The sequence below is a fragment of the Lissotriton vulgaris genome, chromosome 5, assembly GCF_964263255.1.
Source record: "Lissotriton vulgaris chromosome 5, aLisVul1.2, whole genome shotgun sequence".
Classification (NCBI taxonomy): domain Eukaryota; kingdom Metazoa; phylum Chordata; class Amphibia; order Caudata; family Salamandridae; genus Lissotriton; species Lissotriton vulgaris.
The window spans coordinates 1,793,778,096-1,793,800,704 of NC_141693.1; the positions used below are offsets into that span (position 1 = coordinate 1,793,778,096).

General features: G+C 48.9%; 1 long non-coding RNA gene across 1 annotated transcript; it reads right to left on the minus strand.

Annotated features, from left to right (window-relative positions):
- Positions 1-1,919: 1,919 nt before the first annotated feature.
- Positions 1,920-10,700, minus strand: LOC147717193 (uncharacterized). Its single transcript, XR_015295801.1, has 3 exons — positions 9,796-10,700; positions 2,276-3,293; positions 1,920-2,198 (listed from the first exon to the last, which is right to left on the minus strand). It is a non-coding gene; the product is annotated as an uncharacterized LOC147717193 (long non-coding RNA).
- Between the last annotated feature and the right edge of the window lie 11,909 nt (positions 10,701-22,609).

The window sequence follows — 22,609 nt, forward strand, 5'->3', positions numbered from 1 at the left end:
TTGGATGTTGCCGCTGTAGTTGTCACATCGAGCGGAAGCTTCATACATCGTGGAGAAGAGCGTCGCCGCTGGAGCTGTTGCCGTCGCATCGTAAGGGTGTCGCTGTTGCAGTCCACGCACCGAACCGAGAGCTTCTCGCATCCCCGAGAAGCGTGCCGCATCTGGAAGACCTTCACGTCTTTATTTCTTTGCACCTGACTTTGCCGCATTTCCCATCGCTGCGACATTGCTTGTCGTGGAAGCGCAACGCAACTTAAGGTACAGTGTCGCATCTAAGAACTGAACTGAACTAAGCTTAATCTACCATCTTAAAGTAATTATAGTGTGTATTTTTGTCGCTTATGGTCTGGTGGTAACTCTATATAAAGTCTACTTATTTTTTATATAAAACCTGTGTGGTGTCCATTTGTAGTGTTGTCACTGGGTTACTGTATGTGGTTACAACTGCTTAACTTACAACGCCTCTGAATTAAGACTTGACTTCTCGTGGGTTATTTTAGGTGTGCAATCCCCTTTCCCTGACTAGAGGAGAGGGTCCCTATTTGTCACAAGTACCTACCTGTGCCAACCAGAGACCCCCAAATCTAACAAAGGACAATAGGGAGAGCTTGTTTCAGACAAGGGTCCGGAAATGCTTTGAGTGGGTGTAACTTCTAGTCGGAGTGAATACTGAAGGTAATCTAAGTGTCAGTTAATTAACTTTTCTTCCACACCATAGGCTTTATTTAGGGATAATTTGACTTTTGAGATTAGTCCTTTCAGTCGCACTGCAAGTTCCAATGTTGTATTGTGTAGTAAACTACTTCTCTGCTGTTCTTCACTGAATAGAATGTTCATGACATCATAGAATGCCTGGGTGACCTGGTTCACAGTGCCTCTCTCTGGCTCACAGTGTCAGTTGATCAACTCAGGCTGAGCTGCTTAGAGCTTGCTCCTGGTGGGGTTTTACCTAAACGTCCTATCTTCTCCTATTCATCTATCCTAGAAGGAATCTACAATAAAGAATTTACCTACTTACGGACTCTGCATCTTCCTTTACTACAATTTTGTTGTCTGTGTTTCGAAGCATACTTGTGAGAATGTCTTCTTTTAAAGCTGTTCGAGTACCATAACTGGCTCTACTGAAGAGGTTTGTTTTTCGTGTGAGGTGAACCACGATGTATCAGGTCAGACATTTTTCGTCTCATATTGTTGTGGCCCTTTGAGCCTTTCTACCAGTAGTGCCCGTTGATCAGTTTTGTTTCAAAAGGAAAACTCAAGCTCGAGTCAGTATCAGCACGAGCACTCCTACCTGCCTCTTGTGGTCTCCCACGGGTGCTCTGTGACGTCTTCTTCTTTGCCACAGCCTGCTGCTGTGCAACGTTGGACAGCACTTCTTTACCGCGAACCATCCGGCGCAGCCGGGACAGCGTGCCGCCATCTCGTGCTTGTCTTCAGCACATCATTTTGGAGGGTTACTTGCAATTGCCGACTGCAAGACACATTTTATTTTGTTTTTGCGACAAATTTTGATGTAGTGGACGCGTGCCGTGCAAACCTTCGACATTTTGCCTGCTGAGTTCTGGAGATGCACATGCTTGGTGGCAGCGTCGAACTGACCAGCAATGTGGTACGGGCTAGAGCATTGCTTCAACAGCACCAAGACTATAAGGATGAAATCGTTGCCCTGTTATTAACTTCATGTCCGCTTCATGCTGCTGTTCACTATACTCCTGGCCTAGTCCACGAGGAGTTCCCTGGAGTTGCTGGTCCGAGCAGGGGCAAGGACAATGTTACTGAGACTGTCGTGGCTGCGTGGACAGCAGAACGGGCTGAAGAGGACGTTGCATCCTATAGTCTGTCTGACAATTCGAGAGCTGTGTGCGTGGACCCCGGACGAGAGACCGCTCACCGGAGCTCAAGTATTTTATTTATTTATTCTGGTAGTGCTTAGCATCTCAGCGTATGTTCTGGTTGGGCGTTTGTTTGGGCATAGTCTTTTGTTTTGGTGGTATTATTTTTGTGAAGATTTTTGTGAATGTTTGCTCTATTGTGTGTATTTGGGGTCATTATGGAAAGTGTTTTGGGGGCTATTGTGGCTCTAGTTTTCTAAGGCGACATTATTTTTAATCCTATGGTGTACCCTTCTTTGGGGAGGTTGTGAGGTCAGTCAATGCCCAATTTTGTTTTCTAGGGTGATGTTCTGACTGTGGTGTACCCTACTTTGGGGAGGTAGTAGTGTTTGTGGGTAGTCAATGCCCATATGAGTTCCCAGTGTAAATTTCCTGTGGTGTACCCTACTTTGGGGAGGCGGTAGTGTTTGTGGGTAGTCAATGCCCATATCAGTTCCCAGGGTAAATTTGCTGTGGTGTACCCTACTCAGGGGAGATTGTGTGTTTACGGGTAGTCCATGCCCCATTTTGGTTCCCAGGTTGATTATCCTGTGGTGTACCCTATTTAGGGGAGGTTGTGTATTTGTGGGTAGTCAATGCCCCATTTCAGTTCCCAGGTTGACTATCCTGTGGTGTACTCTATTTAGGGGAGGTTGTATATTTGTGGGTAGTCAATATCCCATTTCAGTTCCCAGGTTGGTTATCCTGTGGTGTACCCTATTTAGGGGAGGTTGTGTATTTGTGGGTAGTCAATGCCCCATTTCAGTTCCCAGGTTGACTATCCTGTGGTGTACTCTATTTAGGGGAGGTTGTAATTTTACAGGGTTAGTACCCTGCGTTGGTCCCTATTTTTGGTGGAGATTGTTTAAACATCGTTTCATTTTGACACCCTGCTTCTGTCGAAGTCTACCTGCTTGAAATTCGTGGCCAAGGGTTTCATGTTGGTAGGACTTTGAGTGTGGAGCTTTATCATATTTTTCAGTGTCAACATACTTTTTTCAGGGGAACTTTTCTCTGGGGAATTTTTTTCATGGGGTTACACTCTTCCAGTTGCCTAGAGTGAATTTTACCCTGTTGTATCCCTCTCAAGGGTCTGTGTTTACGCTCGTCTTTGTTTTCCAGGGTGTTTACTCTGTGGGGAGCTTGTGAGCATGACCACCTTTCTTTGCTACTTAGGTCTTCATTCATTTAAACCATGCTGTTACCGTTCATGACATCATAGAATGCCTGGGTGTCTCTCTGGTTCACAGTGCCTCTCTCTGGCTCACAGTGTCAGTTGATCAACTCAGGCTGAGCTGCTTAGAGCTTGCTCCTGGTGGGGTTTTACCTATACTTCCTATCTTCTCCTGTTCATCTATCCTAGAAGGAATCTACAATAAAGGATTTACGTACTTACACAGTTGGACTCTGCATCTTCCTTTACTACATTTTTTATTTTTTTTATTTTTTTTAAATATATTTTTATTGCAGAGTTAGAAACCACAGAATACAAGTAGTCAGCCAGTGCACCCGTGACCTCCCCCCCGGTCAATAGTAGAACACAGATCGTACACAGCCATTCAGCCCGCATCCCGGAGGCCGGGCGGCATGATACTCCACTCAATAGGAAAACATCACTGTGCGCGTCCCATAGGGACCATGGTTGATATGTCGTTTTACGTATCTGCTTTTACCTCCCCACCCTCAACAACACTCCGTCAGCCATCCCAGTGGTTATCGGTGGTACCGCCCATGTCGGGTCCTGCCCCGAACCCTGTATGTCTATCATGCCTGGCCGCGCCCCCCAGCCATTCCTCACTCCGCACAGTACTCCACCATCCTATTAGAATCAAGGTGCCCTGTTGGGCAACCATCTATTTGGCTTCCGACCCACCCCAAACTCCCATCAACCAACCCCCCCGAAGCCCCCCCCCCCCCCCGGCAACTGCAAAAGGTATATGCCTCGTTCCGACATGTTGGATGGATCCTCTACAGTGCGGATTATGATTCTGTTGTGTTCGCCCGCAGTGTCCGTTGGCCTAATTCCCACCGTCCTCATCCTCCACCAAAGAATCACGCAAGGCCTGCACCACTAACTCCCATGCTCGCGCCACATCCAAAGCCTTCTCATTCCCATTCTTGACAGCCTGCTTCATCCGGAGCACGCTCTCGCAGTCTGACCACCGCAGCAATTCATTCTTCCATCTACGCAGTGAGGGTCCCCCCCTGGACTTCCAATGCCACGATATTTCCCTTTGCGCCAGTATCAGACCCAGATCAATAAATTTGCTCGTCACCTTGGTGTGTTTGGTGTGCGGGAACCAGAGCAACAGGCATGCCGCCATATCGAAGTCCACCTCCCTGTCTGTCACTTCGTTTAGGAGGTCCCCCACCTCCGCCCAATAGGCCTCCAAGTGCGAGCACCCCCAGAACAAGTGGTCCATGTCCGCTCCCGGAGACGAGCACCGTGGGCATCGGGCATCCGGTACCTGAAAGTGCCGCTGTATTTTCTCAGGGGTTAAGTAGGCCCTATGAAGCACGTAGAAATGCACTTGCTGGAAGCGCGCATTCCTCGTGCCCTTCCACATGCGCCGCAAGATGTGGCCCCATGCTGTGTCCGGTATGGGCCGGCCCACACTCTCCTCCCATTTAGTCTTGAGCCTCTGGAGCGGTTCCAGTCCCTCATTCAGCATCCTATTATGGAGGCATGTCACAGCCTTGAACGTACCCGCCGCCATTACCACATACTGGCACGCCATAGTCGTTGTCGGTTCCATGAGCCCCCCTTTCTAGTGCTTCTGTATAGCAGCCACTACTGCCGCGTGCAGAAGGAACTCCCCGTCGGGCATCCCAAACTGTTCCCGGAGCGCATCGAACGGTGCTAAGGCCCCATCTATGTATAGGTCGCCCACTACCTGTAGGCCCGCCTCCTCCCAGTCCAGCAATGGGGACCAATCTCCCCCGTGCGGCAAGGCCGTCAGCATACCGATCGGGATCTCCGGTGCATAAGGCCGCGTCGCCTTCGCTCTCCGAAGGCTCCTCTGCCAGCACAGCCGGAGCGTCCGTTTCTCCATAGTGAGGCCCGCAACTCGAGCCTCTGTTGCATGATAATATAGGATAGCACATGGCGTGGTATCCCCCGGTTCCGGTCCTCCTTCGGACCCCTGAACACCCTAGCCACGTTCTGTGTGAGGACCTGCAACTGCGCCGCTAAATAATACAGCTCAAAATCGGGCACAGCCATGCCCCCCTCTATCTTGGGGCGAAGTAGCGTGCTCAGCGCCACTCTACGGCGACCATGCCCCCATAGGAAGCCAATGATCATTGTCCTCAGGTCTTTGAAGATTCCCTGAGGGATCCAGACAGGCAACGTCCGGAAGTAGTAGAGAAAGCGGGGGAGCGCCACCATTTTTAAAAGCGCGATCCTACCCAGAACCGTCAGCGGGAGGGTCGACCAGAAGGACAAGCTGCCCCTCAGTGCCCGGACACATCGACCAATGTTGCCCTCCAATAGGTCCGCAGTCGCGTGGTAGATGCGGACTCCTAGATAGGTGAAACAAGATGGCTCCCAGACCACACCCAGATCGCCACCAGGGTCGGGCGATCCCGCTCTGAGCGGGAACACACAAGTCTTTGCCCAATTGACCTTGAGGCCCGATAGCTGGCCAAACTCCGACAACAGGTCCATCGCACCGTCCAGGGCCCGCGCCGTGTTGTCGAGGTACAGGAGCAGGTCATCCGCATATAACGATATATAATGCCGCTGCTCACCGTTGGCTATCCCCGCGTACCTGTCGCCCGACCTCGCATGGACCGCCAAAGGTTCCATCGCCAGAGCAAACAATAGGGGGGATAGGGAGCACCCCTGTGGCGTGCCCCTACCCACCGGGTATGCCGCCGACACCAGACCGCCCAAGCGCACCCTCGCCGTCGCCGAGGCATATAGGACCTTCGTCCACTGGCGGAACCCCTCTCCCATGCCAAACCTCTCTAACACTCCATCCAGAAAAGACCATTCTAAACTATCAAAAGCCTTCTCGATGTCCACGGACAGGACCGCCGGTGCTCCTTCCCCGTCCAAGATGGCGTCCATTATTCCCACCAAGCGGCGAATGTTCAGCGCCGTGCTCCTCGTGGGTATAAACCCGGCCTGATCCCTGTGCACCAAGCCCGTCATGTGTGGGGCCAGTCTGGTGGCTAGGATTCGGCTCAGAATCTTGTAATCCACCGTCAACATGGATAGCGGGCGATAGGACCGTACATCCGCCGCATCCCTGCCAGGCTTTAAGAGCGGTATAATCAAGGCCTCTCGCATGGACCCAGGCAGTTTCCCGGCCTCAAAAGCTTCCGTATACACCACCAGAAGTCTGGGGGCCAAGCTGTCGACATATTGTTGGTAAAATTCAATTGGCAGTCCGTCCACCCCGGGTGTTTTATTACGGGCCATGTGTTTAATGGCCACCCGTATTTCAGTGAGCGTGATCGGGCCCCCCAGCTCCTTCGCGTCCTCTTCGTCCAGGACCGGAAGCTGCCTCTCCCCCAGGTAGTCTGCAATGTCCTGAACCCCCACTCCCAGCTGACTCTGGTATAAACCCTCATAGTACACCCTGAAACATTCCAACACCGCTGCCTGGGAGTGCACCATCTCCCCCCGCGCAGTACTAATGCTGAGGACCGGACCTAAGTTGCGGGTTAGCTAATCTGGCCAAGAGTGTGCCCACCTTGTCCCGTTCCGCATGTGCTCTGACGATATACTGCCTGTAGTCGTAACACCTCAACCGTTCCGTCTCGGTGGCAACCACTTCCTTCGCTTCCAGTAACTGGGTCTGCAAGTCCGGCCTAGCCGGCCTGCGGCGCTCCAAGTCCCTCAAAGTCTCCTCTGCTTTCATGAGCGCATTCAACACAGTCGTGCGAGCATTCGAAAACCTACCCAGACACACCCCTCTCACCACCACTTTCATTGCATCCCATTCCGTGGACCTACTCGTAGCCGTGCCCTCATTCATGCCGAAACAACTATCAATGCCTTGCTGGACCGCGTCTCTGAACACAGAATCCTCTAGCGTCTCCGGCCGAAGCCGCCATGTTGGTATCGCTGAGCGCTCCCGCTGCCACTGAATGTGCACCAATAGGGGGTTATGATCCGAGATGGTCCTAGCCAGGTACTCCGTATGAGAAATCAAGGGAGCTAGGGACCCTCCACAGAGCACCGAATCTATCCTGACATGCAGATCGTGGAGAGCAGAATAAAAGGAGTAATCCCTGGCGTTTCTGTGCTGCTCCCGCCAAACATCCAGCAACCCCCATCTTTCCTGCCAGTCCTTCCTGTGCAAGGCCAACCTGAGTACCGGGGAATCCACTAGGGGGGGATGGGACCTATCCAGAGCCACATCCGTGATCAAATTGAAGTCCCCCCCTAACACTATCGGGCCCGCCAGGAAAGAGGCCAAGGACTGCGAGAGGCCATCAAAGTATCGAGCTTGATCAGTGTTCGGCGCATACACACAGCAGAGAACCACATCTCTTCCAAACAACATCCCCTCCACCGCCACGAACCGGCCATCAGGGTCCACCACTTGATTCAGCACTTGAAAGGGTATCCCCGCCCTCACCCAGATCAACACCCCCCTGGCATACGCTGAATAAGTGGTGCCAATTACCAGGCCCGCCATCTTTTTTGCAATGCAGCGCACTCTTTTTTTGGTGAGATGAGTCTCCTGTAGCATAGCGATCTGAACCCCCCTACGCACTAGCTATGCATGAACTTTGTGACGTTTCACCATAGTACGCAGCCCCCGGACATTCCACGTCCGGCATTTCAAATTAGGTAATGTCCCCATTCCAACATCGAACAGTCCGATTCAAAAAATAAAGGTTCATAACCCCCCCAATGCAGTTGCCCCCCCAAACACACCCGGAACAGAAAAACTCCCCAAACCCCACTCCCCAGGACAGAGCACACAAACCCAATTGCCGCCCCCATCCAAACCTTGAACCAACTTCCCACACTCTTACCCTGTGGTCTCCACCACAGCAGGCCTTAAGGGCCCAAGGGGGGTGAGTCACCGCCGATCCCAGCTAGCGGAGCCCGCGTCCCGCGCCTTCATCCCCATCAGGCACTCAGCCCCCATACCCAGCAACCCGCTCTTCACCAACAGGATACCACCCTACCATGAAGTCTCGATCAAGTCCCAAAACAGTCTCAGCCGCAAAATATTCCATCCGATGTTTGTGGGGTCACTATCGGCCCCTTCGAGCTTTCCGCCTCAGAGAGTTCTTCTCCCGTCCTGCTGCCTTCCCCGCCTGAGTCCGATTCTGCCAGTTTACTAGTCTGTTGCGACCCCGTAATGGCCGCCGTCGCTGCGAGTGCATCCCTCTTCTCCGCCTCCATTTGAGCCTCTTGCTTCTCCCGCTGGCGCCTGTTGCGGGACCTGATGCGCTGCGATTGCCTAATCCGAGGCGGCTTAGGCTGATCTCGCCTACTTTTATGCGACCTGTCTGTCCCCGCTCTGTACGACTCCAGCCATTGCCAAACTTCGTCCGGAGTCTGAAAAAAGTGCGTAGTGCCATCCAGTATGATCCGCAGCTTGGCCGGGCCGAGCAGGGAATATTGGATGCCCTCCTCCCGGAGCTCCTTCTTCACCGCTAGGAATGATGCCCTGTTCTTCTGGACCGCTTGGGTGTAGTCCGGGAAAATTGTGACCTTGCTGTTCTCCACCTCATATGGGCCCGACATCCTAGCCCGCTGGATGAGGAGATCCCGGTCCTTGTAGTGGAGGAGCCGCACCACCATCGGTCGGGGGGGGCGGCCAAGCCCCGGCGGGCGAGCAGGTACCCGGTGAGCTCGCTCCAGAGTGAAGAAAGGAGTAAGCCCCTCCGGCGCCACCACTGTGCGGAACCAGTTCTCCATATAGGCCACCGCATCTTCCCCCTCAATCCGTTCCGGCAGGCCTACGACCCGCACGTTGTTCCGTCTATTGCGGCCTTCGGCATCCTCCGCCCGTCGTTCCAGCGAGTCCAGCCGGGCCAAAATATCCGTGATCCTGTGTTCCGCCGTCACCACCGACGGCTTCAGGTCCAGCAACAGTTGGTCATGGTCCTTGACCCTGTCCGCCAGCTTCGCGTGGTCCGCTCGTAGGAGCCCCAGGCCCGTGGCCACTTGGGCGATATCTTGATGCAGCGCCTCCTTGGTCGAGGTGATCGCATCTAGTATGGCATCCAAACGTCGGTTCAGACGCTGCTCCTGGTCCAACTCCGGCGAAGGAATCTCGCCCATCCGAGTCGATGTCGCCGGGTCCCCCTCAGCGCGCTCCTCAGCCATCGGCCCTCCAATCGCCGCCATTCCAGGGTGCCGCGTCACAGGCCCAGGTACCCGTCTAGTGTCTGTGCTCGTGGTTCCGTGCCGGCTCCCCGGCACCGGGCAGTGTCCGATGTCGCCGCCGATACCCTCAGGAGCAATGACCAGCTTGGCGAGCCCTGTTCAGCCGACCCCCTCGGAAGCCTAAGGGGGAAGGAGAGATCTCGGGGCGGCGGCCAGCGAGGGTTCCCAAGGACTGGGCGGGACGGGTCAACGTCCACTGGTCTTTGGGCACAGCACCGTTGATCCTAGTGCCCCGATCTATCTGTTGCAGGATCTCCTGCCAGTCGGCGACAACTCGGCTCAAAACTGAAGTCCGGGGCCGCCCGGTCTCATCGCCGCCATTTTATTCTCACTCTCGGCAACACCTCGGCCGTCTCCTCAACTCGATCTCCTCGGGGCCAGCAGTCCCCCAGCGACTCGCCGATCGTGCCCGGCTGTCCCCTTACACTTCAGAGGGCAGGTGCGTCGCCTCCGGGTCGCCCAGGGTACCGAAAACAGGAGAATTAGCGGGATTCCGCGCGGAGCTGCGAGCTCACGCCGCCATCCCGATCGGCGTCCAAGCCACGCCCCCCCATCTTCCTTTACTACATAATGCAAAGTGATGCCCCCTCTCCCCTTTGCAAACTGTGATGAGGAACCCCTGTGTCTCCCCTACCTCACAGATAGCCATTGCTCTTGTAATGAATGGGGCCCCCTGAAACTGAAGGGTTGTGGCCACCTTATGCCATAGGGGCTGGTGGCCTTTGTTACACCACTGATTCCAGTAGGACGCTTCCATTGAAATACCTAGAGCTAGGAAAATAGGTAGAGACACAACAAGTAAACTGGGCATATTTAACATATACCGAGAGTCAAATGCTGAAAATGTCGGCAGTTTTACACCTATTTAGAATGTGGGTCAGTGACTTAATACATACTCAGCAAAAACTCTGCTTAATGTATGGCAAAAGATGAAGTACCAAAAGGGGGAGCACAGCATTTCATGCTTCATGTGACAATGCGCATGCAACCAACTCCAACATATCCCTAGCAAAAAGTTATCTAGTAACCACTGCCCATTTATGGGATCTTTATAAATAGCTTGGGATGATAGTCACAAGAAAAGTCTTTATCCAGTGGTAACTGTTTCAGGCCAAAAAGAATACAGGGGCTGATTTATGAAGGCCTTTGTCGCCGGTACGTCACTTTTTCCTATTTTAAAAGTGACGCACCGGTGACGTAAGGCCTTCATAAATAAGGGCCTCAATGTTTCTGAGTGAACAGTTGCACTCATGGGCCAGTTTCCTGCTCTTAATCTTAAAGGCCTTCTCATTTCTTTGTAACATTTTAACCCCTTCGATGCTGATGACGAGCTCGGCTCGTCATCAGCCACGGGTGGCGTGTGCTGATGACGAGCTGAGCTCGTCATGTAACATTGCTTTTTTAATGGTGCAGCACAGCACAAAAATCACCGCAGCAGCGATGCGGTTAACATTCCTTCCATCGCTCTTGATGCCCCCCGTATTGTGTATTCTCTTAAGCAAATGTCATTGTGGTCCCGCATGGCTAAGCTTTAACTTTATACTGCTGCACCCTGCTTCTCAATCAAGGCAAGACCCAACCCCGCTGGCAGACTACACTCACCACAAAATACATGCTGCCCCTTGTTCTACCTCAAATGATCTGGTTGTCTCATGGATAAAGTGTCCCCCTTTTTGGAACTCTGAAAGGGTTTGAGAACTGAAGTATTTGTCACAATACAAACTGATTAATGTTACTCTATTCACACATAAAAGGCACTGCAACAAGTGTGGAAGAACACTAATCAAGAAATCAATCAGTGTTTGGTCCATGCTCCAGACGAAAGAAGAGGAAGAGAAGCCTGCATATGCTGCCCAGTTAGGAGGCAGCAAACAAGAGTAGCACTGAAGCGCACCAATGGTGAGCAATGGGCAGGCCGCAAGCCTCTTCTAGTAAACAAGATCTCTCACAAGCAAGAGCATGTGTGATGTCTCAAGCAAACTGCTGGACTTTGTGTTGATTCTTTGGGTTTCCACAACTAAGGATAAACTATTGTGATGTAATGTATTGTATGCACACTGTAATGTCAGTGTTTTTTGGAGCAGCCTAATCAACTCCTTAGTACAGTGTGCAACTCAGACACAGGTCAGAACGCCACCACTGCTCTCTGAAGGTGTCCCCCTAGCCAGCCTTGTGTAGAGTGGCTTATTGGGCCCTCCCTTTTGCTTACACCTAGCCATTTTCAGTGGCTGATGCCCCAATGATGGTCCACCATTGTCCTTCAAATGTCCTTGATTATCCCAGCATATTATTTCTCTCGATTGTTATATATTTTAAGAGGCCCAAATTCGAATCCTAGCTTAGCCATTTCACCGCATTGTTTGATCCTGGGCAGATCTGGCTGGGCCTCAGAACCGTACTTTCCACAATCTGTGAGGGAAAAGGTGGATGGTTTTTGATTCTTAAAGACGCTATTTAAAATTATTCCAAATGATGTAACATCCACCCTTATAGCCGATACTAAAATCCCAGGAAATTACTTTTCCGAACATAACTAGACTTTCACTGATAAGTCTCTTTCTGCTAGGGAAGTTGGATGCCACTCTTAACTTGTTCAATCCTTACATTACCCAAAAGTGTCCGGATGGCAGTGAGAAATCTACTTCTCACTGTATGTTCTCCAAAAAAAACACCCACCCTTCTAAATCAGTAAGATTGAAACCTGCACATCTAGCTTACAAGTAAAAATCAGGAGAACCTAAAAAAACAGAGCCCACTTCACCCCTCCCCAAGATCTATAAAACGCCTGCACATATACATATAAACATGCTGTCCGGAATAGCACCTTTGTTTGAAATGTAAGTACATTCAGAGGAAACTGATCCAAGATCAGTGGACGGGAGAACCCCCTCCCCTCTTCCCACATGCAGAATTGACAGCTGGCCCCTGATGGACTCTCTTAAGTATGCACTCCGGGTGATAAGTGGATCCGCCTGTGTGAGACGGGGTCTCTTGCACATGATGTCTCCCGTGATTAACTCTGATTGAGCTCTGCTTTAAGGCGTGCACTTCATCGCTCAAATCGCTCTGTCAATAAAACACACATTAGAATGAGCTGTACGAGTCATTACAATGCGCCATGACACGTCCCTTGTCGATAGTCATGCAGCAGCTTTTTTTTGCCTCTGTCAGCAACACTCACGATAAGCTTTTACAACCCCGGACCAGCACAGCTCCCTGCTTCCGGCAGGGTACCTCTGCAGAGACTGCATTAGGGCTGGAAATAGGGACTGAAGGGGGCGGCAGTAAACAGAGCCTCCCTCCCCCACCCCACCACCCCAAACCCATCTGCTGCAGCACTTAAAATCAGTGGCCATTAGAACACGCGAAACAGCCATTATCTAAAAGAGACAACTTGTATTTATATCATGACCCCTCATTGGGATAGCAGGTTGCTGGTGTTGACCTGCGGCTAACAGCCGGTCTTATGAAAGGATTCTCGCAGAATGGGCAGACAGCCGACTGCAGTGTATTTTGGCACCCTCGTTTTCCCACTTTTTTCATGTTTTTCCTGTGAGAGGCGGTTTCTTGGAAAAGGACAACAACACGTTTGTTCTTCTTGAGAAATGACAACATGTTATGCCCTTTAATTGGGTGGTTTGCTCTATTTATACTCCAGGGGATGTTTTTTTGGGGGAGAATGTTAAACATCCTAGAAACTTTGGACCGCATTTATGAAAAGTGACGCATCGCTGCGTGAAAACAGCGATGCGTCACTTTTTATTGTGCCCCCTAGCGACATGATGGATGCATCATATTTACTCTATGATGCATCATGTTGCAAAGAATAACAGAAATGTCAGTTATACTGATGTATCTATTGGTACAAAAATGACGCATTGCTGGAGTTGTCGGAAGCTGGACGCAACTCCAGCAATGCAGGGGGGAGAGCTATGAATATAGCACTGCATCACCGTACGTAACCCTTATGCCTGCCATGAGGCAGGCGTAAGGTTTGACACAATTGCGTCCTAGAAGTGGCGTAGTGAAATCTGATAGATTGCACTGCGTCACTTCTAGGAGGCTAACTTGCGTGGGAATGCCCCCCTGCATACATTATACCTGACACAGGTGTAATGTAGCGCAGGTGTTTACCAAGTGACGCATCTGCTTAGATGCATCACTTTTGTTAATAGGGCGCAACATGGGGCATTTTTTACACCGCTGATGCGTCACAAAAAGGGATACAACAGTGGCGCTACACTGTCGCAAGGCCTCATAAATAAGGCCATTTGTTCTGATCATGACTTGTACTTCTATTGGGCACTTGTATTTTTAATCTTGTAATTCTTGTTGTCTGACTATTGTAGCTGCTTTTCTGACACTACTCTGGTGGGAATCTGGATCTGCTCCTACTAAAATGCTTATCTAAGATTGTTGATACTTTCTTAGGGTTGGAGTTATCAGAAGGGTTTTTATTGATGCAGAATTTGATCGCAATTGGGGCAAAACCTCAAATTTATGTTAATTTTATTGCAATAGTGTCTTTTGCGTCTGTGACTGTCTCTTCCAGCGTTCCAAGCATTGTTTTTAAAAGCAGCGTATTTTGTATCTCTCCCATATTGTCTGCTTCTCCTCCCTGGTCTACTATAATATCTTCCCACATATTATGCACAATGAAAAGTGAACCAAGGTCTGCCATGATTGTTGTTGATCTTCCAGACACGGGCTCAAGCTCGATGTGCTCCGTTGATCTCTAATGTGTCCTTCATCAGGACCAGTGAGCTATACACCTGTTAGAAAGGGCCTTCCCAGCAACCGCGGTCCTTGAAGGTAACAGCAGTGGGGCGGTTCGGCCAGGTTAGGGGGGATTTTGAGGGACGATGCTGAGGAAAAATTAATTATTTATTTAATTTTCCCTCTGCATCGTCCCTCGAAATCCCCTCTTACCTGACCCCACTGCCCACCGCTGTTACCTGCACGGACCGCGGCTGCTTCCTGGCATCTCCGTAAGAGGCACTAGCAGGAACACACCAGCTGCCATGGTAGGTCTGTGTAGTGCTGGGCAGTATGGAACTGCGCAATCCTCACAAGCTGTGGGCCCCACTGCTGCTCCGAGGTAAAGGGCTCCTGTCACAAGGGTCGATTCTGCCTGCTGTTTATTGATACGTTCTGCATTATTGTAAAGCGCTCTGATGCCTACAGGCCATGTCCGAGCTACATAAAATCCGAAAAATAAATAACTAAATAAACAGTATTCTGGAGTGAATCATACCCTCAACACTGAGCTCTACTGGACTCACCTGTTGGTCCAATGCAGATTGGATTTTGACACTGTTAAGGGCTCAAACTGAGTTGGCAGCTTTTTAAAGATGAAAAAGAAGAAAAGTGTCATATAGTGGTTCTCTTTCATTCTCGTCTGTCCGGGGCAGTCACCAATTGACCCACCAATCGAACTCCATGGATACTTTGCTTTGTTTCCTAGATTGTTCGCATATCAGTGTCAATGCGACAAACATTACTGAAGTCATTGTTAACTGGTGCCCTCTCCCATTCCTATAAACTTCTCCCATCCATACTACTAAAAACAGAGTGACAATAAATAATGTAACTGAGTCAGAAGCTGCTCTCACCTTAGGACAGCTCTGGCTACTATTGGCTAATAGATGCATGAGTGGCGGTGTGGAGGAGACAAACGAAATGTGTGGGTCCATCCACACCAGCAATATCAAAGAGATTAAGAGATACAAAAGCAGTTTGTGGCAGTGACCGAGAGAGACTCTTGTTCTCTGAGACGCCCCTCTGTGTATAGGCACCCCGGGTGGCAGCCCATGCACAGAACCAGCCTTATCAATTGCAGCAATATGCACTGTAGTTGTGCCTGCTAGGGGTAAACCCCTTCTTATCAGACACCCAGTGGGGGAAATGATATATAAAAGGACACCACTCCCCCCATATTTTGCAACTAGGGGTCCCAGGCTCAGTTCAGAAGGTTGCTGACAGTGGGACTCAATGTAATACAATGAAATAAATCACAGGAGGTAGTGGTGGATATAGTGTTGCACTTCAAAAGAGATGTAATCAGATGCAGGTACAAATTAGGTAATTTTACTTTTTGACCCAACAATTTTGGTAGGTGCCACTTAGGGTGAGAACCCCCACTACCCAGGGTAACAGAACAAGACACATGGTGACTTCTTCAAAATATACAAGAGACAGAACCCCAGCACTCTAAATATTTCGTATTTAATTATCTGATAAAATATTACCTCAATGAAAGCACCAAAAGATAATGAGAGAAGCGGTCTGTCACAGGAATTATGTATACAAAACAGCGATTTATTTCCTCAGAAACACATAAATAGTTTTTCACACAGTCTTGACATTTACAAAGGATAGATTCTGTAATATCAGTAGAAATCTTGTTCCTTGTCTTTGTAGCACGACAACAGCCAACGCGCGTTTCATCACCACTGTGACTTTCTCAAGGCTTGTATAGTATCATCATGGGAGCCAGCAGAGTTGCTCTCACTTTGACTTCAGAGAACTGAAAATATTGGTAATCCTTTGTCGAAACTAATAATGAAAAAAACTAAGGAAGCTTATTTCTATTGTATAAGATCCTATCTTGTTTAGTTCTGTCCTAGGCACTGAACATTGATGTGGAAACTTTGCTGGGCAGTTGAGACTCTCAGTCTATCAGCCTGTAATTCTTCCAGTTCGAGTTGTTATATAGATTTTGTACTTGGATCTCAAGTATATAGTGAAGATGCTAATGGAAAATTCACAAAAAAATCACAAATTCAGATCTGTATTATGATTGTCCATCCGACAAAGAACAAAGGTCCAGATCTTTGGTGTATCTTGGTTAAACCCTGTAATACTTGTGCCTTACGAGTGAAGATTGGACACAAACTGCTGTGCTTGCCGCTTTGCGTTTCCACAGGATCTTATCACAGTACCCAAAATACTGGAATCTTCTTACTTCTTGATTGTGTCTTGAGACAAGACTACTACTTCACGAGTATCACAGGGTTTGACCAAGATACACAAAAGATCTGGGCCTTTTCTCTTTGTCGGACGGACAATCATAATACAGATCTGAATTTGTGATTTTTTTGTGAATTTTCCATTAGCATCTTCACTATATACTTGAGATCCGAGTTCAAAATCTATATAACAACTCGAACTGGAAGAGATACAGGCTGAAAGACTGAGTCCCAACTGCCCATCAAAGTTTCAAAGTCAATGTTCAGTGCCTAGGGCAGAACTTAACAAGATAGGATCTTATACAATAGGAATAAGCATCCTTAGTTTTTTTCACTATTAGTTTCGACAAAGGATTACCAATAGTTCGAGTTCTCTGAAGTCAAAGTGAGAGCAACTCTGCTGGCTACCATGACGACGATACTATATAAGCATTGACGAAGTTACGGTGGTGACGAAACGCGCGTTGGCTGTTGTCGTGCTACAAAAACAAGGAACAAGATTTCTACTGATATTACAGAATCTATCCTTTGTAAATGTCAAGACTGTGTGAAAAACTATTTATGTGTTTCTGAGGAAATAAATCACTGTTTTGTATGCATAATTCCTGTGACAGAACGCTTCTCTCATTATCTTTTGGTGCTTTCATTGAGGTAATAATTTAGCTGATAATTAAATACGAAATATTTAGATTGCCGGGGTTCTGTCTCTTTTCATTCAATACAATATTTGATTGAGTGTGTGTAGAGCTTTTTGAAAGATGTTTCCCTACTCTCATCTTATGAATTCTGTCCAGGAACATCCCAGTTGCCTCTGTTCTATGCCTTCCTCCCTTCTGTACGGAATATTTAAAGCTGTACTGTCCCCATTGTGCAAGAACTGGTGCACTCTATCAGCATCAAAGCCTTCATCTTTTCAGAGTTATTGGTTGGTGACTGGCAGTAAAAAAAGGCCCGAACTCTGAACTCCTGGTCACACCACAGTTTCTTGGAGCTGGTGATGGATCCAATCCAAACGCCCTCAAATAGGTCAGATCCACCAACCATATGCTTACATGTCTCACCATATTTTCTTAGGATGCTAAGCTCCATTTTTTCTAGAGTCAACTTGACCGATGCAGATGGTTCCACAAAGCTTTTAATACAATTGCTCATCACCATTCAGTTCACAGTTCGGCACAACTCAGAATGTGGGCAACAGAGGCTTGCAAATTTTTTTCCTATCCAGAAGAGTTTTCGAATTTTGCCTTTGCGAATGTTGCAAAGTTCCTGGTTTACCTTCAATCACCTTTAGCCGACAAATGTGTTTTTTTTCCGTATTACAAGGTAATTTTCCCTACATAGCCAGTAATTTCTGTGCGATAATGAACAGAGCAAAAGTGGCTTGGAGTACCCAGGTCTGCAGACTGTTGTCACTTTCACCTCTATGATTAAACACTCCCTATACGTCTTCAAAATTAACACCTTTACGCATGCGATTGTTTATGGAAATCTTCCGATATGCAAATGAGAATTCAGAATGTTTAGGAGTCAATAGGAGAGGTTCTGCCATTTGATAGGCACAACATGAGCACATTGGATTTTCCTTTGCTGCAAGGATTAGGAAGCAGAGCACGTGCGCACACGCAGCGGTGGACATCTTTGGAACTTTATCTGCCCACAATCAGATAAAGTTCCAAAAATGGCCGCCACGCTGTGAGCTGGTTGAAAGAAGAGCAAATCTGTCTTATCTGTGTCCAGAACCTTCTAAATCATGAATGCACTAAACAAACCCTCGGCTCTTCTGTCATCTTATCCAGGCTTGCACACTCCAATGTAATCAAGTCCTGCTTTTTCCTGGTCAGAAAAACACGGTGACTGAATTCAGACTTGAGTGAGATACATATGAATGAAAGCCCGCTGGGGGTTCAGACTGCTTAAGTATGTGTTATTGCTGCATGTGATTTTTCAGGCCCAGTGCCATTCATTGGCAGATCAGATGCACACGCTGCATGTTTAATTCATGCCGGCTTGATTGGAAGCTGATATGAGCCTTGCTGGCATCTGATCTTTTATTTAAGGCGTCTTGAAAGCGTGTCATCGAACAGACACTGCATCGAATGTAGTCCCTGCTAGAAAATGATCGCCATCCAAGCTAGACCTGGTTTTCAGACCTACATGACCAGGTGGTGTAAGCCATGTTGTTCCAGAATGAAAGAAACCCCAGGAAGTGGCAAATAGTGGGCCTTAGGTTATTAACATAAAGCTTAGCTGTCTGTCCCAGAGTGCACCGCTCCACATAGATAGTAACTTGAGCCAGCCTGAGAGCCTATGGGAGACCATCCCTTTCTTCAGGAAGTTGCAAAACTCACAACTGTAGTCTGGAAATAAATTGCTATTCACTTACAGAAAGATTTGAGTTGCTCTTTCGTCGCGGCTAGCGTCGTGGATGTTCACGACCAGCATTTTATGCTGCCAGCAGTGCTGATGGTTTATATGTTTTCTCTGAATGGTTCACTCCAGGATATAATGCACTATGGGCCAGATGTAGGAGCCCTAATACCGGTCGGTAACGGCCGAATTCGGCCGTTACCGACCGGTATTTGGGTTTCCAGATGTAGGGGGGCCTATATTTTACCGATTCTGTAAAGTTACCGAATCAGTACATTTACAGAATCAGTAAAATACCGAATCGGTATATTTACCGATTCGGAAAACCCATATGTAGGTGGCACTCCTAAGAGTGCCACAGGCCCTTAAAAATCGGTATTTTACCACCCAATCCTATTGGGTGGTAAAATACCGAATTCAGGTGTGCATGCACATCTGTGCATGCACACCTGTGCACTGTGACACACAGACATGCCCTAAGGGCATGTCTGTGTGCCACATTGCACACAAGTCCAGAATTGGGGTGCTAGAGGGTGTCAAAGTGACACCCCCTGCACCCTTGCAGGATTCGGTATTTACCGATTCTGTAAATACCGAATCTGTATTTCACATTGATTCCTATGGGCTTCAAGGCCCATAGGAATCAATGGGAAATACAGAATCGGTATTTACAGAATCTGTAAATACCGACTCTGACAGATTCGGTAATTTTTTACCTACATCTGCCTCCTTCCAATTTACCGACTTTTAAATACCGAATCGTTATGACTCGGTATTTAAAAGTCGGTAAATCGGATTTACCTACATCTGGCCCCAAATGTGGCTAAACTGTTGAAACATGGTACATGTTATACCATGGCATTATTGAGATGTGATCTTCGACTTGTAATATTGGTCCAAACGCTGGGTCCTTATGCACTCTATTGTTGAATGTGAGATGCTACATGTCCACTTCTACTGTGCAGTTCACATATGTGATGACATGTAATGTACCATACTGTTCAAATTCTCAATTAAAACACGTTTTAAAAAAAGTAGTGGAGGAGAGGTGCACAATTATTTCACTTTAAGACTACAGTTGCACTAATCAGGGGCTGCGGCTCCATCTATAGGTAACGTGTGCCTACCCCACTCCCTGGCGCGTGATGCCAGCATTCACTGCCCTATCAGCAGGTTAATAACAACTTTGTATAGTTCAGCTTGACAGCTTGAGGTGCCTAATCAGAGTGTGTTCTAAAATACACGGCTTCATTGAAAGTGGACTCCAGTGTAGGCGACCAAGTTTAAAGTGCGTGGCGCAATTCAGAGGAGACGCTACAGCTCAGAGTGTGTGCCAGTGTTCAAGTCAAACAGCCTCACATGGGCTAGAAAGGGACACCAGCTTCAATATGATGTTAAAAAAGTTACTTACATGTAAACCTAGTTTTGCACCATGGGTATCCATCCTCCTGCCAACATGCACGATCATAAAGCACGTTTTAAAACAAAATATTTGTCAAAACAAGTTGGGATCTGGTTTTCTGTAGAATCCTCGTGCTTATGCTTCATGTTCCCTGCGTGGAACAGAGAATGTTCTAACTACGGCAGATGCTGCCGGGGAGCTGCAGTGACTGGACTCAATAAATGAACCTCTTACCTGACGGTGTTTGTACTTCCTTTCAAAATATAACATACAATATGCCCAGTTATGCAGCACTGTTTCCAACCACATTTAGGGGCAGATTCAAGAGCCACTTGCGTCACTTTTGCGCCACCGTTGTACCACTTTGCGGACCATTTACAACGTGACGCATCGAAGGAGATGTGTTGCATTGTAAAGCCCTGCGTCACATTATACCTGCATCAGGTATAATATTTGCAGCGTGGACGTTCCCATGCACGAAAGCTTCATAGAAGTGACGTAGTGAAATCTACAAGATTTCACAGCGCCACTGATGCAGTGCAATGAGTATAGACCTCCCCATGCATTGCTGGAGTTGCGTCATGCTTGTAACATGCCTCCAGCAATGCGTGACTTTTGGGCTAACAGATGCGTCAGAATTTCTGACGCATCTGTCAATTCTTGCGACATGGTGCTCCATATTGTTAATATGCAAAAACAACAAGTGATGGATCGAATGTGGATCAATGTCACACACTCCCCCAGTCAAAAGATCTGGGCCCAAATCCATCGTTTTTTTGCACTCCACACCACCCTGGGTTAGACAATGGCGATATGCAAATCAGTTCTGACCCTGTTGCCCCATGGGAACAGTCCAGTCCGAACTACAAAAGCCATGTCCTTCCCAGAACGGAATCAAGCATCCGAGGACAGGACCGGTTTCGAGGTAACACCTCTCATCAGCCCGGCTAGCTTGACTCCAAGTGGTGTGGAGTGCCTGGGACCCACGTCTGGGCATCCCCAGCGCACTTAGGGCGGCAACTGCAAAAACAACAAGTGATGGACCGAATGTGGATCAATGTCACACACTCCCCCAGTCAAAAGATCTGGGCCCAAATCCATCGTTTTTTTGCACTCCACACCACCCTGGGTTAGACAATGGCGATATGCAAATCAGCTCTTACCCTGTTGCCCCATGGGAACAGTCCAGGCCGAACTACAAAAGCCATGTCCTTCCCAGAACGGAATCAAGCATCCGAGGACCGGACCGGTTTCGAGGTAACACCTCTCATCAGCCCGGCTAGCTTGACTCCAAGTGGTGTGGAGTGCCTGGGACCCACGTCTGGGCATCCCCAGCACACTTAGGGCGGCAACTGCAAAAACAACAAGCGATGGACCGAATGTGGATCAATGTCACACACTCCCCCAGTCAAAAGATCTGGGCCTAAATCCATCGTTTTTTTGCACTCCACACCACCCTGGGTTAGACAATGGCGATATGCAAATCAGCTCTGACCCTGTTGCCCCATGGGAACAGTCCAGTCCGAACTACAAAAGCCATGTCCTTCCCAGAACGGAATCAAGCATCCGAGGACCGGACCGGTTTCGAGGTAACACCTCTCATCAGCCCGGCTAGCTTGACTCCAAGTGGTGTGGAGTGCCTGGGACCCACGTCTGGGCATCCCCAGCGCACTTAGGGCGGCAACTGCAAAAACAACAAGTGATGGACCGAATGTGGATCAATGTCACACACTCCCCCAGTCAAAAGATCTGGGCCCAAATCCATCGTTTTTTTGCACTCCACACCACCCTGGGTTAGACAATGGCGATATGCAAATCAGCTCTGACCCTGTTGCCCCATGGGAACAGTCCAGTCCGAACTACAAAAGCCATGTCCTTCCCAGAACGGAATCAAGCATCCGAGGACCGGACCGGTTTCGAGGTAACACCTCTCATCAGCCCGGCTAGCTTGACTCCAAGTGGTGTGGAGTGCCTGGGACCCACGTCTGGGCATCCCCAGCGCACTTAGGGCGGCAACTGCAAAAACAACAAGTGATGGACCGAATGTGGATCAATGTCACACACTCCCCCAGTCAAAAGATCTGGGCCCAAACCCATCGTTTTTTTGCACTCCACACCACCCTGGGCTAGACAATGGCGATATGCAAATCAGCTCTGACCCTGTTGCCCCATGGGAACCGTCCAGGCCGAACTACAAAAGCCATGTCCTTCCCAGAACGGAATCAAGCATCCGAGGACCGGACCGGTTTCGAGGTAACACCTCTCATCAGCCCGGCTAGCTTGACTCCAAGTGGTGTGGAGTGCCTGGGACCCACGTCTGGGCATCCCCAGCTCACTTAGGGCGGCAACTGCAAAAACAACAAGTGATGGACCGAATGTGGATCAATGTCACACACTCCCCCAGTCAAAAGATCTGGGCCCAAATCCATCGTTTTTTTGCACTCCACACCACCCTGGGTTAGACAATGGCGATATGCAAATCAGCTCTGACCCTGTTGCCCCATGGGAACAGTCCAGTCCGAACTACAAAAGCCATGTCCTTCCCAGAACGGAATCAAGCATCCGAGGACCGGACCGGTTTCGAGGTAACACCTCTCATCAGCCCGGCTAGCTTGACTCCAAGTGGTGTGGAGTGCCTGGG